Source organism: Hyperolius riggenbachi, chromosome 10 (assembly GCF_040937935.1).
Source record: "Hyperolius riggenbachi isolate aHypRig1 chromosome 10, aHypRig1.pri, whole genome shotgun sequence".
NCBI lineage: Eukaryota > Metazoa > Chordata > Amphibia > Anura > Hyperoliidae > Hyperolius > Hyperolius riggenbachi.
In genome coordinates this window covers 6359845-6373121 of record NC_090655.1, presented here as the reverse complement: position 1 = coordinate 6373121, position 13277 = coordinate 6359845, and the positions used below count along the sequence as shown (strand labels likewise).

The following is a 13277-nucleotide window of genomic DNA, read 5'->3' as shown; positions in this document are numbered from 1 at the left end:
TGACATGGAGCCCTTTTAGGTAGTGAGTGAGTGACAGGGAGCCCCTTTAGGGAGTGAGTGAGTGACAGGGAGCCCCTTTAGCTAGTGAGCGAGTGACAGGGAGCCCCTTTAGGGAGTGAGTGAGTGACAGGGAGCCCCTTTAGGGAGTGAGTGAGTGACAGGGAGCCCCTTTAGCTAGGGAGTGAGTGACAGGGAGGCCCTTTAGCTAGGGAGTGAGTGACAGGGAGGCCCCCCCCAGCCGCCACCGCTGCTTCCCCTACCTTGCCAGGCTGCCAGCAGCATCAGACCTCAAGATCAGCGGCGACCCGACCAGTAAGAGCGGGCGCTGGACGCACCCGCTCTATATGCGGAAGTGACGTCACTTCCGCATATCAGTGCGGGCGCTGGGTCCTAGCGCCCGCACTATTGTCGCCGCCTGATCGGGGTCTGACGCGGCTAGAGGGATGGAGGGAGCAGCGGCCAGGGGAGGTTGAGCGGCGGTCGGGCGGCACCCGCTAGGGCCGCGGCGGGGATGGGGCCCCCCTGCAGGCCCGGGCCCGTGACGGCAGTCACGGATGTCCCCCCCTGATGGCGGGCCTGGCTGCGGCTCCCCCCTTCATTATGGGGGGGGGGGGGACCTACCTACCCTACCTACCTACCTACCTAATCCTGGGGGGCAGCTACCTACCTATCCTGGGGGGGGGCAGCTACCTAATCTAACCTATCCTGGGGGGGCAGCTACCTACCTAACCTGGCCTGGGGGGGCAGCTACCTTCCTAACCTGTCCTGGGGGGGCAGCTACCTACCTAACCTATCCTGGGGGGGCAGCTACCTACCTAACCTGGCCTGGGAGGGCAGCTACCTACCTAACCTGTCCTGGGGGGGCAGCTACCTACCTAACCTGTCCTGGGGGGGCAGCTACCTACCTAACCTATCCTGGGGGGGCAGCTACCTACCTAACCTATCCTGGGGGGGCAGCTACCTACCTAACCTATCCTGGGGGGGGCAGCTACCTACCTAACCTATCCTGGGGGGGCAGCTACCTACCTAACCTATCCTGGGGGGGCAGCTACCTACCTAACCTATCCTGGGGGGGCAGCTACCTACCTAACCTATCCTGGGGGGGCAGCTACCTACCTAACCTATCCTGGGGGGGCAGCTACCTACCTAACCTATCTGGGGGGGGGGGGGCAGCTACCTAATCTAACCTATCCTGGGGGGCAGCTACCTAATCTAACCTATCCTGGGGGGCAGCTACCTAATCTATCCTGGGGGGCAGCTACCTACTCTAACCTATCCTGGCGGGCAGCTACCTACTCTAACCTATCCTGGGGGCAGCTACCTAATCTAACCTATCCTGGGGAAAGCTACCTAATCTATCCTGGGGGGCAGCTACCTAACCTATACTGGGGGGCACCTACCTCATCTAACCTATACTGGGGGGCACCTACCTATCTAACCTGGGGGCACTTACTTGTCTAACCTGTATTCGGGGCACCTAGCTAGCCTATACAGGTGGCAACTATACTGGCTACCTATATTGGAGGCACCTACCTAACTAACCTATACTGGGGGCACCTACCTATCTAACCTATGCTGGGGACAACTATTCTGGCTACCTATATTAGAGGCACCCACCTAGCTAACCTGTACTGGGGGCACCTATCTATCTAACCTATACCGGCGGCACCTGCCTATCTAACCTATACTGGGGGCAACTATACTGGCTACTTATGCTGGAGGCACCTACCTGGCTAACCTATACCGGGGGCAACTATACTGGCTTACCTAGAGGTTTGTAGCTACGCCACTGCACCGAGCAATATGTTAGGGCCACAGGAAATCCCTGCAGCTTGACCCCACGGCCCCAGCGGTGTGGCCTGCCCCTGCCGGTCTTTTTTTTTTTCTTACAATATTAAAATTTAAAAGAGAAACTTTGCCAGGGAAAAACGGATTATCACTTCATGCAGGTCAGGTGACAGGTTTATACTATGTGCTACAATCACCTCAAAATATAGGTCCTGCCAGTGAGGCCTTGTACAGGGCAGTAGTGGATATTAGGTGCCAGTAGTGGTGGTGAAGGATTATTGGGTTATAGTCAGTTCACTACTAGGACCAGCAGACCTGTCTCCAAAAGCATACTTGTGCACTGAACACACAGAACAGCAATACAATAGCAAGAAAAACAATGTACCAGCCCTAAGAAGGGCTATTAGCTGTTCAGGACACTGTGGTAGCTGCAAGAATCTGCACTAAGGACACAGAATACAAGCCTACCTAACTCTCTTTCACAACACCCTGTCCCTGAATCCTGATCTGCCCAGCACAGAAGCCAAACACAGACTGCAAAATGGCTTCTGTGCTAGCTTTCTGATAGGTGGAGGGGCAGTCCAGGTTGGTGGGATAGCCGATTGGCTGCCATGTGTCTGCTGACTGTGGGGTGAGTGGTCAGATTTTGGCTCCATTATAATGTATAGGGAGCAGGTCGAACATTCCATATGTTTGTGAACAGACGCGGACAGCTGATATTTGCAGAAAACTGTCTGCCGGCAAACAGTTATCCCCATCTCTAGCCAGAAGTGCCCAGTACAAGTAGCCCACCCCCACAGTGTAGGCAGTGCAAGGTGTCCCCCAGTTCACCCCTTTTCCCCCTCTTAGTATAGGTAGCCCCCCTCCCTACCCCCATTTGCAGGCCATTGCATTGGCGTCAGTGGGCTCTCCATTACTCACAGACCTCATATCAGCGGCGACTGAAGAGAAAGGGTGGGCACATAGTACCTGCGCGACACACGTCACTTGTGGGAAGTGACCAATGGCGTCACTCCCACATATGAAGTTCTCCAGGTCCACAGTCACTGTGTGCCCCCCTCTCTCTCTTTTCGGATGCCACTGATCTGAGGTCTGAGTGAGGCACCGGAGCCGGCATGGTGGTGCAGCACTGGGCAGGCATGGAGGTACAGCATGGATGCAGGCATGGTGCAGCATATCTCCGCAGCGCCCATGGTAAGGTCCATGCCGGCACGCTTCTAGATACGCCACTGCAAAGGTGTAATGTCAGGAGCGCATGGAATCAGGACATTGGATATCTATTCAAGTTCATAGATTTCAAACAGAGCATAGATTTCAGTTGTGTACGTCCAGAACCAGTTAAACTATACTGCTGCATAAAAAAGTAAATATAAGAAGTAAATACCCGATTTAGTTTTAAATGTGCACACTTTACGACCAACTTAGTTACCTTCACAATCTGTATACATTTTTTTTTATAGTTTGTGGTACTTTTGAATATATATGCATTATCCCCAACTTCCCTTTAATTATGCACACTTTATGGTCTACTTATGGATCCAAAGAGCCTTTAAGCCCTACGTTTGCCAGTGTATCAGGAGGATGAAACACACAACAGAATTTCAGAGTAGACTAGGTCAAATGAGATGCTAAAAATCTCCAGCTGGTGCAAATTTTCAAGGGGAACTTCAGCCTAAACATACAGTCATTATCATTAAGTTACATTAGTTATGTTAATTAAAATAGATAAGTAATATAATCTCTTATTTATTTATTATTTATTTATTGCATTTATAAAGCGCCAACATATTACGCAGCGCTTACCCACCCTGTTTTAAAAGAACAGGCAAATGTTTGTGATTTCATGGGGGCTGCCATCTTTTTCATGGGGGCAGCCATCTTTTTGGTTGAAAGGAGTTGACAGGGAGCATGAGACACAGTTCCAACTGTCCTGTGTCCTAATCACCCCTCCCAGCTGCGCGCTAGACTTCAAATCTCAAATTCAAAATTAAAAAAAAAAAAAACATTTGCGCCAAAACAGCAGAAGGAGAACAACATCATCAGAAATCCCATCATGCTTTGCACAGCATCAGGGGAAAAATGCCCGGGCAGTTTTCTTCTGTGCAGCTAAAAATGAGGCTTGGGTAAGAAAAACTAAGTTCTGATGCTGTGAAACTGTTAAACACCAAGCCTTTTCAGTGCTGCCGAGTAGAATTTTAGTCTGGAGGTTCACTTTAAGCAAATCCATGCACCAATCAAAATCATCAGCTACTGCATAAATCTACATGAACCTCATATTATTAACATATTATCCACCAAGACTGTAAAAAAAAAAAAACCCAGTTCCAATACAACGTTTGTAAATCTATGAAAATGTAGAAGGGCCTTACCGTCCGGGTGAAAACTGACTATACCCGAATCACACAGATATACCTAAAATGTATGGAAAGAATAAAATTAATTTACATATTTATCTAAAAAGTAAACAAAAAAACAAAACAAAAAGAAACACAGACAATTGTATATACATAACATACAAAGTAAATTTAAAAAATACATTTTAACTGTATGTTATACATATTTTTGTACACATTCTTAATCATATGCCTGCTGTTAAATAACTTTTGCACAATTCTTTAATACTTTGTTTGAAGGGTTTTTTTATATGCTTTATCCACATCATATTTACACATATGTAAAATATGAATCGCTATATGCACTTTTACATTATTTTTTTCATTTGAATAATTTAGTCACATTTATTCTGCAGAAATGGGGCCACCAGAAAAATGTCCAGTTTGTGTGCGATCAGTAAGATCTTATTTTACTTCCTTAACCACTTTCCATCCTTTGCTTCGCTTATCTACACCCCACAAAACTACACTTCCTGCTCAGGGGGGTAGATAAGCGTACTTTGTTTGTTGTGGCTTGTGCGCGCTATGGCGTGCAGTCACATGAGCGCGCACGACCCCGGGTTTCTCTTCCGCGATTGGTGAATGGGAAGAGACCTTCCCTTTGCCAATCTGTGTTCCCCAAAGTATGAATGAGCTCAGCCGAAGTCAACGGCAGAGCTCATTCATTTACAAAGTGTAAAATAAAGTTGATCGCGCGATGTCACGTGCACGTGTGCGCCCGCGGGTGTTCCAATCGAGATTGGCGAATGGGAAGAGACCTTCCCATTGCCAATCTGTGCTGCCCAAAGTATGAATGAGCTCTGCCAAAGTCATTGGCAGAGCTCATTCATTATAAAAAGTTCAAAAATAAAGTTTTTGTTGCTGTGGGCGCTCACGTGCACATGCACGGTCCTGCCCATCAAGTATGAGATTGGCAAATGGGAAGAGACCTTCCCATTGTCAATCATAGCTCCCCTTAGTATGAATGAGCTCTGCCAAAGCCAATGGCAGAGCTCATTCATTATAAAAGTTTGTAAACATTGGCCTCAATTCACTAAGATCATGCTGGAGAGAATAAGGCAAGAGAAAACTTACCACCAAACAGTGAGAGAGTTATCTTATCTCTTCATTCCTTACGTTACCTCCTCTGTTAATTAACTGCGTATGAAAATAACTACAGTGTGTCTTTAACTCTGGAGTTATTTTAAGGATTGGAGAGTTAACTTAAAGACAAAAGAGTTAACTTAAACTTTGCCTGAGGTAAAATGTTTCCTGAATACTACATGGTAACAACTCTAGAAATGTTATTAACCAGTTCACCCCCAAGGGTTTTTACTCTAACGGACCAGAGCAATTTTCACTTGTCAGTGCTCCTCCCTTTTATTCCCTAATAACTTTATTACTACTTATCAGAAGAAAATGATCTATACCTCGTTTTTTTCGCCACCAATTAGGCTTTCTGTGAGTAGTACATTTTGCTAAGAATATTTTTATTCTAAATGTGTTTTAATGAGAAAAAAAACAAAAAAAAAGAAAAAAATCAGTATTTCTCAGGTTTTAGCCATTATAGTTTTAAAATTAAACATTCTCCTGTGGATAAAACAAGCACATATTATTTACCCAGTTGTCACGATAATTAAACCATTTAAATTATGTCCCTATCACAATGTATGGCGCCAATATATTATTTTGAAATATAGGTGTTATTTTTCTGTTTTTTTTTTTTTTTTTTTTTTCTGGCCATAATTACCAGCCCCAATGTAATAAATTAAAATTAATTTTCCCCCATAAAATATAGATTAAAATAAGCTGAGTCCATAAGGAAACTATTTATTTATTTATTTTAAGCTGAATTTTTTTTTACAAGTGTTTTCTTTTTTGGGTGCGAGGGTTGTAAGTGTAATTTTATTAATGATGTGTATGTAATTGTGTATGTCTGTATTTTGTATGTGTAATATACTTTTTGGCCACAAGATGGCGCTAGTGAACACTTCGTTATAGGAAGTGATCACTTTTTTTTTTTTTTTTTTTTTACACTTTATTGAACAGTAACAATTTCCTGTTTTTGTGAATGGACGTAGCCGCTGTTCGCGGTCACGTCCATTCACTCCAGGCACTGCGATTGGGTAGAGGACTGTTCGGTGCTCTTCCCCAATCACTCAGCACGGGATCCCGGCGGAATTGGCGGCGGTAGCGGCGCACACACGGCGGTAGCGGCGGCGGGAACACGCGACATATTAAAACGTCATGTTGCTGTTAATAGGGTAAAGCATGACGTTTTAATATGTTAGGGTGTCATTAAATGGTTAAAGACAGGAGATAAGCTTAGTGAATTGAGGCCATAGTATCTGGTTGTGAAGCAGATACAGTTACTGAGATCACTCATGAGAGGGATCTCAGAGAACTATCGGCTCACTGTGAGTTAATGAGTTTTTATTATTAAAAAAATCACACTAGCTAAAGCTAGCTATTAACCCCTGCCTCCCTAGCCACTACCCCCCCCCCCCCCCCTTCTCCCACTTGTCATTTTTTCTATACATTTCTGCCATTTCAGGCACTTTATTTGCCTCCCCCCTATATATTTATACCACAGATTGCATCTGTGGCATTTACGTGGTATTTAGGTGGTTATTTTCCCTTTAAAAAAATTGACCCCTAGCCACTATCTTCTACCTGACCTGCTAGCCATTATCCTAACCTAGCCACTATTGCTACTAAGTGACTATATTTGGCTATATATATTTTTGGGGGAAAGATGGCGAAGAGGCTCTATTCCGCAGAGGAGGCGTCTGCCATACTGCAGGAGGACAGCAGCAGCAGCGAAGGGGAGGAATTGGAGGAATCAGATTCTGATTGGATACCTGCCTCTGAGTCGTCTTTCTTTACAGAAAGCAAATCAGACAGGGGCGTAGCAATAGGCCCTGCAGCCCCTGCGCCCGCGGGGGGGCCCGGCCCCCCCCTGGGGCCCGCTCAGGGCCGTTTTGTGGGTGCTGGAGGGGTGGCAGCATGAGGGGAAAGCCTTGCCCACAGTCGGCGGGGAGAGGGGTAGTTCCCCCCTCTCCCTCACCTCGGGGCTCTCCCCTCTGTGCTCCCCTCCAGCTCGTAAGTGTGTGGGGCTGTGGTGGGCAGCGAGCGGCGGGCAGATACATACCTGCTTCCGTGCGTTCCATCGGAGACTTCTCCCTCTAGCGGCTGACGTCACTTCCGGAAGTGACGTCAGCCGCTAGAGCGAGAAGTCTGCGATGGAACGCACGGAAGCAGGTATGTATCTGCCAGCCGCTCGCTGCCCACCACAGCCCCACACACTTACGAGCTGGAGGGGAGCACAGAGGGGAGAGCCCCGAGGTGAGGGAGAGGGGGGAACTACCCCTCTCCCCGCCGACTGTGGGCAAGGCTTTCCCCTCATGCTGCCACCCATCCAGCACCCACAAAACTCCGAGCGGGCCCCAGGGGGGGGGGGCCCGCTCTGAAAATCTGCAGGGGGGCCCGGTGGGGCCTAGTTACGCCCCTGAAATCAGATACTGATTCTGCTGGGCCGTCAACCGCTCAGCAACCTAGGAGAGAGGGGAAGATGAGGGCCACTAGTGACACCGACTCAGCCTCGGAAGGGGGATCACCTGTGGCTACTACCAGCAGTGACAATGCCAGAGAGGTCAGAGGGCTGCCATCAAGGCAGAGCATGCCAGCGAGGGTAGCACGCCAGGACAACCGCTATTCTATGAACTACTCCACCCACAGTGGTCACCATCCAATATGGAGGCCCCTAATCTCCCTCCCTTCACAGCCAGGAGTGGCATACAAGTGAACACCAGCACTATGCAGCCAATTGACTTTTTAAATTTGTTTTTAACAGAAAATTTCCTGCAGCATGTTTGCGAGCAGACGAACATATATGCCCTCCAATCTATAGCAGCCAAGCCCACCTTAACACTAGCGGCACGTTGGACCCCCTACAACACCCCCTGAGTTAAAAGCTTTTTTGGGCTTGATCTTTAATATGGCCCTTTGCCCAAAACCAGAACAACAATTATATTGGTCAAGAGATCCAATGGACAGCATGGCCATTTTCTCTGCCACCATGACGAGATGCCGCTTTCAAATGTTGCGGTCTTGTTTGCATTTCAATAATAATGACGACCCAGCCCACGATCGATTGTTTAAATTGCGGCCACTCATTGACCACCTGAATAAAACATTTGCTGAAGTTTACACCCTAGAACAAAATATAGCCGTAGACGAGTCCCTAGTCCCTTACCATGGCAGACTTTCCATCAAGCAGTACATTCCCAGCAAAAGATCACGGTATGGGATCACTGACCCCTGCAATCAGTGATGAACGCGGCTGCAAGACTCATCCATTCTTTGCATCGCTCTGCATCTCCCCTTTGTGAATCCCTGCACTGGCTCCCTATCCGTTTCAGGATAACTTTCAAGATTCTATGCCTGGCGTATAAATCTGTGCACAAAACCTGCCCTACCTACATCTCGGAGCTTGTTCACAGGTATATACCAGGTCGCCCCCTCCGATCCTCCAATGACCTTCGCCTCACCACCCCACGCATTTCACACTCCCATGCCCGCCTGCAGGATTTCTCCAGAGCTGCCCCCACCCTCTGGAATGCCCTTCCACCACCCATCAGACTTGCTCCCTCTTTCAACTCATTCAAGAAAGCCCTCAAAACCCACCTCTTTATGATGGCCTACCCACCTCCTACCACACAGTAACTCTCTACTGAATATTTAACAGCCCCACCTAGTGTTTCCACACTACACTTTAGATTGTAAGCCTTTGGCAGGGTCCTCCATTCCCTAGTGTAATCTACAGGATCATGTGCTCCTGTCCTATGACAGCCTGTACTAGTATTACTGGGCCTACCTAACCAGCCCATATCGCATGATCATATATTTTGTACAGTTTGCATGTATAACTTTGTTCTATGTTGTATAACCTTGTTATGTCTGTCATCCTTGTATCATTGTATATATTTATTGTCCAGTGCTACGTAATATGTTGGCGCTTTATAAATTCAATAATAATAATATAATAAAATGGGATAAAGATCTACAAGCTGTGTGAAAGTGGCACTGGGTACACTTATACTTTTAACATTTATGAAGGAAAGGACAGCGTCATCGAGCCTGCTGGATGCCCTCCCTACATGCGTACAAGTGAGGGGATTATCCTAGACTTACTAAACCCTTTACTACACCAGGGGTACCACTTGTACGCGGACAATTTCTACACCAGTGTCCCACTGTTCAAATTTTTGTTTTCTGCCCAGACTCCAGCATGTGGCACAGTTACAGCTAATAGGAAGGTCCTGCCAGCAGAAGTTGTCCACAAAAAGCTCAAGAGAGGGGAGATTTGCAGTCAAAGATGTGACGAACTGCTTGCCCTAAAATTTCGTGATAAAAGGGATGTGTTAGTCCTGACCACCATCCACTCTGAGGCCACGACAACTGTTAGGTCTCGTAGAAAGAACACAATAAAACCAGTGGCCATTGTTCAATACAACAAATCCATGGGGGCAGTAGACCTGGCTGACTAGATGCTGGCACCGTACAGGATGGATAGAAATAATAACAGACCTGGTCCAAGAAAGTGGCAATATGCTTGTTTCAGGTCTGCCTCCACAATGCTTTTGTCCTGTATAAAAAATCTGGGAACAGTGACAGCTTCTTACAGTGCCAGCGGAGCATTATACGGACATTGATCTACCAATCTGGACACCCTGCCCCAAACCCAGACCAACTTCAGTCTGAAAATGTCCTACGGATTTAGGGAAATCATTTTCCTGCCCCAATTCCCCCGACTCCATCAAAGCAGTATCCCCAAAAAAGATGCAACATTTGCCGCAGAAACGGAATTAGAAGGGACATGCGGTATCACTGCCCGAAATGCCCTTCAAAAGCAGGACTGTGCCTCAATCCCTGCTTTGAAATATATCACACAGCTGTAAATTATTAGTGCTTTTACTTTTTGTTGGTTTTTCTTTTTTTTTTTCTTTTTTTCTTTCTTTTTTTTTTCACTGCCCAAATTTTTACTTTACCACTGGACTTTATTTGACCTTCTGGATCTGACCTCTGGCATGGATAACCACTCTTTAGAATTTGACCACCTGGCATAACAACTACCCTCTGACCTCTGGCATGGATTCTGGACCACCCTCTGACCTCTGGTATAGATGCTGACCCACCCTTTGCCCTTTGGCATAGATGCCAAATAACCTTCTGACTGCTGGCATGGATGCCAAACAACCCTCTGACTTCTGGCATGGATGTCGAACCACCCTCTGACCTCTGGCATGACTGCTGAACACCTTTCTGCAGCTTCTAAAATGGTGAGTACTAATTGTGTTTATGTTTAGAAACTTTGCTGTATTGTAGTATGAGAGCTTGCCTACGACCTTGAGTAAGTAATTGGTGCCACTTGTGTGCCAAAAAGCTATCAGATTATGTATGTGGTATATCATTTTTACTGTGACAAGTGTAAGAATAGAATGTGTGGTGTTTGAGGGCTGATGCCCTATGTCATATGAATTTTTATAAGTGCCAAAGTGGTAACAACTGCAAAAATACACAATTTTCAAAGTTATGGTGCAATTTCAGCAAAACCACATAATTTCAAATGTTACAAAATATGTATATCTGTATAGGCTGTGGTCTCTAGTTTTCAGAATGGTGACATTTATGGCTTTCCTTGATGGTTCAGATGCTCCATGGGCTTTGCAAAGAAAGAATGACTGCATTACTTTTGATGCAAAAAAATGGCCTTGAAAAATCCATTGGCGCTATTTGTGGTTAACAGTGTGCTGTGTGCCCAAAAGGCTATCTGATTATGTATATAGGCTATCATTTTAAGCGTGACAAATGAGAGAATAGAATTTGGGGTCTTTGAAGCCTGAGGCCCTATGTCATATGAATTTTTATAAGTGCCAAAGTGGAAAAAACTGAAAAAAATACAATTTTCAAAATTATGGTGCAATTTCAGCAAAACCACATCAGTTCAAATGTTACAAAATATGTATATCTGTATAGGCCCAGGTCTCTAGCTTTCAGAATGGTGACACTTATGGCTTTTCTGGATTGTTCAGACACTCCATGGGCAGGGCAGCCCTACACTTTTTGCCGCCTGAGGCTAACTTAGAAAAAATTGCCGGCCCTCACCCAAGCCGTGGGGGGGGGGGGGCGCCGAGCTGGAGGGGTAGCGGGCAGGAAGGGGGTATTGGGCCTAGCGGTGCGGAGGGGGGGGGGGTCGGACCCCCCCTCCCTCGCCTGGGTCCCCCGATCTGCGCTTCCCCTCCAGCTTTAAATTGTTACGGAGCTGCCGATAGTAAGAGGGACGGGCGGGGATCACTCACCTCTTCCGGTTCCAGCGACGTCACTTCCTGCAACGCCGCCCACTGTATTGTAAGCGACAAGTGAGAGAATAGATTTTGTGGTGTTTGACTTTTTTTTACCGGAAAACTGAATGAAAAGCAAAAAAACTGTTATTTTCATATACTCTGTACCTCCAAATAAATACTTGTAATAAAACCCAAAAGTGACAGCATTGAAAAGAGAATACATAAATAGTTACCCTAGGGACTTAGCTTTTAAAATATGTATAACATGAGAGTGTATAACTGTTAATCATGAAGATAAGGGCTTTTAATTACTGATAGAGTACAATGAGAAAACAAAAAACTCAAACCAGAAAAAAATACTCCTTTATTCCCAACTAATATATTATCGCCATACATTGTACTAGGAACATTATTTAAATGTTGAGATAACCAGGACAAATTAGCAAATACAATGTGTGGGTTTTACCTATGGTAGCATTGTTTATTTTAAAACTATAGTGGATGGAAATGGAGAAATAGTGTATTTTTTCATTTTTTTCTCATTTTTCCCTTTAAAATGCACAGATAATAACATAATTACTAAAAGCAAATATCACTCTCACAAAGCGTAATTTGTGGCAAAAAAACAAGATATAGATCATTTAGATCTGATGAGTAGCAATAAAGTTATTGGTGAATGAATGGGAGGAGCGCTGAAATGTGAAAATTGCTCTGGTTTTTAAAGAGACACTGAAGCGAGAATAAATCTCACTTCAGTGCTTATATTCAGCAGGGGCATGTGTACCCCTGCTAAAACGCCGATATCCCGCGGCTAAACGGGGGTCCCTTACCTCCCAAATCCCCCCCCCTGCAAAATCCACGACCAACTTGGTCGTAGATTTTGCTGCTGTTGAGGCAGGGCTAACGGACGCAGCCCTGCCTCTCAGCGTGTCTTATCAGCGGCGCATCGCCACCTCTCCCCCGCCCCTCTCAGCGAAGGAAGACTAAGAGGGACGGGGGAGGGACGGGGGAGATACGCGCTGATGGAGGCAGGGCTGCGGCCATTAGCCCTGCCTCACCAGGAAGAGATCCCCGGGACTCCACGAGGGGATTTGGGAGGTAAGGGACCCCCGTTTAGCCGCGGGATAGCGGCGTTTTAGCAGGGGAACACATGCCCCTGCTGAATATAAGCTCTGAAGCGAGTTTTATTCTCGCTTCAGAGTCTCTTTAAGTGAAAAACCCTGTGGTGCTGAAGTGGTTAAGCCATTGCGTTGTCGATCACACAGATCATAAGAGCCTGCACACACCATGCAATATTTACTCCAAATTGACAAACGGCCCAATCAAAATGTTTGGAGGGTCAGTCAGTCAGAAGTAGGGCTGGTGAAGGAGATGCAAACAATTAAAAGTTGATGCAGGATTATGCAAATTTTCTATATGCAAATTTATGCAGTTTGAAAATGCAAACATATCAATATGTCAAAGAAATACCGGTAATGGCTACTGGTGGTCAGAGGTTTCCTTTTCTGGGGAAAAAACACTCAATGATGAGGTTAAGAACTGTAATTTTAATAATCCAAATTCACAGAACTAACGCATTTCTTGGGGTGAGGTTCCACTTCTTCAGGCATGTATAAAGAGTAAAAGCTCCAATGAACCATAGTTAGTACAACTTAGGACCTAGTCCCCAGAAAAGTGTTGCTTTGTTGCAAAGAGTTGTTTTTTTGAATGGATAAAAAAATTACAGTTCTTAAATTGTACCGGAGATGTATAAAAAAAAAAATTCATGCAT

At 46.0% G+C, this 13277-nt stretch overlaps 1 protein-coding gene across 2 annotated transcripts in view; it reads right to left on the bottom strand.

The window, feature by feature from the left end:
- The window catches only part of GOLGA7B (golgin A7 family member B), a 388598-nt gene that overhangs the window by 208161 nt on the left and 167160 nt on the right, over positions 1 to 13277 (bottom strand). For both annotated transcript variants that reach the window (XM_068258001.1, XM_068258002.1), the window contains one exon: positions 4158 to 4200. The gene's annotated coding sequence lies outside the window, so the exon portion shown is untranslated. The remainder of the gene's footprint in view (positions 1 to 4157; positions 4201 to 13277) is intronic.